The sequence below is a fragment of the Falco biarmicus genome, chromosome 6 (assembly GCF_023638135.1).
Source record: "Falco biarmicus isolate bFalBia1 chromosome 6, bFalBia1.pri, whole genome shotgun sequence".
Lineage (NCBI taxonomy): Eukaryota > Metazoa > Chordata > Aves > Falconiformes > Falconidae > Falco > Falco biarmicus.
Genome location: NC_079293.1, coordinates 16,219,336 through 16,225,427, shown reverse-complemented (window position 1 = coordinate 16,225,427; position 6,092 = coordinate 16,219,336).

The window sequence follows — 6,092 nt, the reverse complement described above, 5'->3', positions numbered from 1 at the left end:
TCTAATCCAGGTCAGACTCTGGTCCACAAATTATAGTGCTTTCATCTACATTAATGAAGCCAAAGCTAATCTGTTTTCCCACAAATATTAATGGGATCAGATTTTAGACCTTTATTTCTATTACTTTTGATAATGTTATAAATGAAAGAAACAGGAAGTTTAAATGTGTTAGAGTTGCTTCCTAAAGCAAATGGGATTTTTTTTAGCTAAAACAAGAAGCTTTTCTTGGACCTTCATTTGCTTCAGAATTAGACCATGCCTAACATACATGCACATGATCCACAATGAAGTGTTCACTCACTTGAAATCTTGAAGTGGATGCAAAAGTATTTTATATCAGTGTATCTGCTCAGAAATCATCCACAGGCCGCCTCTTACCTGCTGAGTAAGATCTTCCTCTTTGCTCATGTCCACTTCATTCTAGTTCAGGTCACCATTAGAAATGGCCTAGCAAAAATCTAGTAGAAAGACATCCTGTATTTATAGGCACAGATACAACAAAGGTTACTTAAAACAGAATTGCTGTAAAGTTCTTTTCCCAGAAGGCCACACAGATGACGAACCATAAAGAGCAACCCAAACATGTCATGGCCAAGCGCACTGCTTTCTGGAACAGCGTTAAAGTAGTAAACTGACAAACACACATTATTAGCTGCCTGCCTGCCTGGAAACAAAGACAACTGAGTATAAAACTGTTTTGCTCAACTTTTCTCCTCACAAAAGGCTTTTGTCCTGTAACAAGCCATTTCTGTTCTGGAACAGAAGCTATTGTTAGGCTCCTTAGAGGTAAAACCTATATTGGGCATTATAACAGTATGTTATTGAGGCACATGGACAGGGCTTTGAAAGGCACAGAGAGCTGCAAGAGCAACACGCAGTACTAGCCTGTTATTCTAGGTGCTTACGTGTTGTTAATTAATATTGGTGGATCTGGTTGCATTAGTATTGGGGGAGGGGTCTTCTTTGCATTAGACCTCTAAAACGAATTCAAAGATTAGGTAGTCAAGCTTGTATTTCTTGTGCTTTTCTATTTATCAGGTTTATCATGAATTGAAAGGACTGTGTTTGACTGTCAACACATTCCATTCATTCAAGTTCCTTTAGCTGACACAACATTACAGGATGAACATATCACATATGCTTGCACCAGTCCTTCCAGACAACCGATCACTCAATAAACACAAGTAAGCATGATGCTAAAATTGGCATTTAACCTTGTAAAAACTCAAATTTGGCATTTTTTTATACTTAAAAAAAATAATAATCTAGTTTGTTAAAATTATCCCATCAAAATAATGACTATGGATTAGGAGCTACAGTCCACAAAAACCTTAGGCATTGCCAGTGAAATGCATAAATACAGGTGCTGAAGTCCCAGACTGTAATTCTGAAAATCCTTCCTTGTCTTGGGGGCACTGAATGGCTACAGCTCCTAACTGTGACTGTCTGCTCAGTTTCTGTAACTACCCCTGTTCTGAACTGCCCCACTTATCACAGAGCAGAGCAGGCAATAACTGAAATTTTATTGGTAGTCAAGAAATAGGCTTACTTATAAGACTTGACATTTTGTCAAGCAGACATTAAAAAAACAACACTTGGTATACTACATAAGACTGGGCTTCTGCAAGACAGATATGGTGGAAGGCAGCATTTTGCTTGCAGAATACTTTTTCCAAAAAATTGCCCTTAGACTGTAATCACACAACAGTTAGCACAATTGCACAGATCCCTCTTTTAGGCAAACATACAGGTGTCATAAACCTATAACTTGCCATGGCAGAGTTGCTTGTGAGTCTACGCTGTGATTTTTGCATTTTGCGTGCAAGCATGAACAACCCCAGCTCATAGTTTGGAAAGGACACTTCAGGTTAGAAATCTCATTAATAAGAGCAAGAAAAATATTCTTCACAACAAGAGTGGCCAAACACTGGAACAGGTTGCTCAGAGAGGCTGTTGGATCTCCTTCCTTGGAGGTATTCAGAACTTGACTGTACAAGTCCCTGAATAACCTGATGCAACTTCAGAGTTGGCCCTGATTTAAGTGGTGGATAAAAACAGATGCTATCCATACTAAATTATTCTATGATTGTACATCTGATTCATTTATACATATTTTTTATTAACTTTGTTGCATTTTTGCAAGTACAAGACATCTCTACCATACTCTGTGTTCTGTTCTACTCAGAACAGAACACAAAGAAAGAACAACTTGTGTCTTAAAAAGTGTAGTTTTGAGGCACCAGTCTTGCAAACACCATTAGTAATGAATAATCTTTCTTATCAGCCCTGGAAGGATCAACTATTTCCATCTCAAGTGCCTCTTAGATCCTCATAAACACAGTGTTGTTTGTTTCGTTTTCTTTTCTGGAATGAGTGAAATAGGAAAGGAAGAGGGTTCCCTGCCAATATGTGCCTGTGAGAAGCTGCTGTTTTCAGTAGAACTGTGCTGATCAGAGAAGTTGACAATCTGATCCAGAAACTGATGGAAGCCCATTTCACATCTACCGCAATATCCGGACTACTGCAAAGAGCACCATTTGTTCAGCAATACTCATCATCACCCCACCTTTGGCAAATAAGATAAATCAGGCCAAATCTACTGTATCTGCATAAGGAACACCCAGGTTTGTGTAAATAAACTGCTTTTTCTACATGCATTCAGAAAGAGATTTTCTGTCACTAGGCTTTTGCAAAAATCTGCTTTCACATAGATATGCGAGTATTGCTTCATAAAAACAAACCTCTTTACAGTATTTTCCCCAAAAAAACTCTGGAGAAAGGCATCCTAAGAGGGACATGTATTCTGTTAGTATCCAACAGAAAGAAGGGAACATAAAATGAAAGACACCATGCTTGTTTTACATTTATCATCGAATTATCCATGAGAGGCATTATAAGTGATGAAATCCAAATCCCTGGAAACACAGTGTAGCACCTGCATTGGCCACCAAAGAAGGGGTCAAAGAGTATGCAGTAATGACTGCTGCTTCATCAGGGACACAGCTGGGAGAAACATCTTGTACCACTTCCATACCATTTACTTTGGTGCCTGACATATGGATGGGGTGGAACAGACCTGCCTCTCAGGTTCTTCCCCTTTCTGCTGCTTGTCCCATCTTCCCTCCATTCCTCCTTTTTCATTTGATTTAGAGATGCATCTTGTCCAGTCTTTAATCACTTCAGGTAGATGTAGAAAAATATAGTTAATCCTCCTTGCTAAGAAGCCTTGAAATGGTTTCAATATTAACTTTAGCATAACTCTGTGCTAAGAATGTTTTTTCCAGCTTATACTGAATAGTGAATGCTGTACCACTGATCTAAAGGATGACGCACCTATGTTTAGTTAAAGTCAGGAAATGTCCAAGGACCCTTATTGCAACATGACGGATGCACAGACTGCTAAGTCCTTGGTTGGTTATCTTTAAAAGGGACGTTTGGTCTTAGATTCCTGTTGTACATGCAACGTGGCGAAGATGAGACTTTAAACATGGCTGCTAAGGAATAAAGTCTACACAGAGATAACTCCTCAAGGACATTGCGCAGGCACGAGATATATAAATGAATTCTCAGAATTATAATGAATATGTAAACGATTTCCTGGAAAACTAATGGATAGACATGAGTAACTTGTATAAAGGGGGGACTGAAAAGTCCCCTCGGTGTGCATGACTGGTGGAGCGATCCCTCATGCACCCAGCCCTGCTGAATAAAGATAACCTCCGCTCACCTGCATATTGCTGACTGATTCTTCAAATCAATTTGGCGACTACAAATTCATATTTAACATCTTATTAGTGAACCCAGCTCCTCAAGGGTGTGTATCATGTGGTCTAATATTTTAATAGCTATATATTCTTTGCAGCATCCTGGAAAGGGAGCTTCAGAAGAACAGCCCATAAGGCTGTTCTCTGGAAAAGAAGCAGAGATTTACACAAAATGATCCCTTTCTTTTAGAATACAGAACTGATATCATGAGTTTATGTGATTATTTAATTTAAATATGCTGGGCTGCAACCGTGGTCTATCAAATACCAATCTAAAAACCTAGACACTTTGGAAACATAACACAGACCAAATATGACAAAACTGATCACTTTGTACTTGAACTACCGGTACTTTGTATGCACTTTGTATGATGAATTAAGTGGGAACTGCTCATTATCCCATTGGCAGCTCTTGAGCAGCTAAAAAAGAGATACAGCTCCTCTGACAACAGCTACTGCAGCAAATAACTGATAGTTCAGGGGAGCTCTCTGCTGGCGGGCTGCCAGCAGCCTTCACACACACCACCATCACCACCACATGGTTTAGAACCACTCCTGATTCCAGCAACTAATGTCAAGGGTTTTGTCATGTATTTAAAAAAAAAAAAAAAAAAGAGGTTAAAATTATCACTGCTTGTACTCTCCTCCCATTCAAATCGGTTTTCCAGAAGGAGAAATTTCTATATATTCTGAGTCAACAATGTTTTAAGCAGCAAAGAATCACCCTCAGAGCATCCACCAGGAAACTTTCTTTTCTCCCCACTAGTATAGGTTACCTTCAGCTGCTAATTTCTGTGGGTCCCCTGAAATGCCTAAATTGTTCAAAAGAAACTTTAGAGGATACAGATTTTGCATCCAGAATAGGTTTTGGATGATGCCTGATGCTTGTCAGGTTGGAGGAAGGAAGGATTACATCCTGTCATCTGCTCATAGGCATGGATAATTTCTCAGAATAATTTTATCACATGTTTTATCATCTAAATTTTATGGGATGTGGCCACTCCCATTTCTAATCCTGTTAGTCATGCCAAAATACACATATCCACCCTGACTGGATCAAAAGTAGTCCTCTCCTTAAAGGCAGCTAAAATAAATAACTAAAAGTTAACAGAGAAAACAGTTCAAATTGAAAAGTTTCCTCCAGTTTCAGAAACCTTCAAAATAAAAGGCCTTTAAAAGCTTTGAAGTAATCTTAAAATACATGGAGATTTTCGAAGTGGTGCCAGCTGGCTAGTGCCAACTAACATTTACACTACACAGTACTGTATGGATAGACAAGCTAAGACGATTTTCACACCAACCTGTCCCACAAGCTTCTGCAAACTAAGACCCTTGAGCTGCCAGTTCTAAGACTGGCAATTACACGGCCAGGAAAAGGAGATATTCACTAAGTCTCTCCCTCACCACCATAAACCTATAAAATTCTGTACTAATACCTAAAGGCTGGCATCACAAAGCCAAAGGAGAAATTGGAACATCAAAATCCCTTCAGGAAAATCTAATCTAATGTGTTCCTTCACCAACCGGATCTATTTCTGGTTTTACCTCTAATCCTGCACCTTGCCATCATTATTGAACATTGTAGCTTGCCTTCCACAAAGTGTCTTTTTCTTCACCACTTCTTCACAGCTGACATAAAAAAATTATTCAATATAAAGATTTGCGAAATACTTCAGCTAGTTAAACTCATATTGCCACCAAATAAAATATAAAATTAGAAAAATTATTAGAGCTTGGATTTGCACTGATCCTTACTCAATTACTGCATATTAATAGCTATCTTTCTGCTAGGTCCTCTTTTAAGATTTTATTCATATGGTTTTCTCTTCCCAATTTCTTAGGAGAATACCTTTACTATGTGTGACTGCATTTATCCGATATCCCCCGTTTGTTGCCCAGTGATTTGTACTCCTGTTAGATAGCTAGACACGCCACAGTGAAGCACTGCTCACTCCTGTTTGCAGGTGCCAAAAGGTAGGCACAAATGGTACTCACAGACAAGGACAGGACTAAAAACTTGGCCTAAGATGTGTTAGAAGTTAATGAAATTAACTTTTATATCAATGGCCTGTATAAGAAAACTTATCAAAAGGTAATAAGCAATTATTTTATACTACTATATACAGTTTTCAGAAAGGTTGATTATTTGAAACTGTAGCACTATTTGTGCTTCAAATGATGCTTTAATATATGCTCTCCATGATTTTAGCATTAAAGTGAATTGCCAGACCTTATTACACCTTTCCCAGGTCTTGGTCTTTTATATATCAATATACAAAGAAAAAGCATTGACCTTTTTATTTATTTTAATCTCAATAACAAATTTGA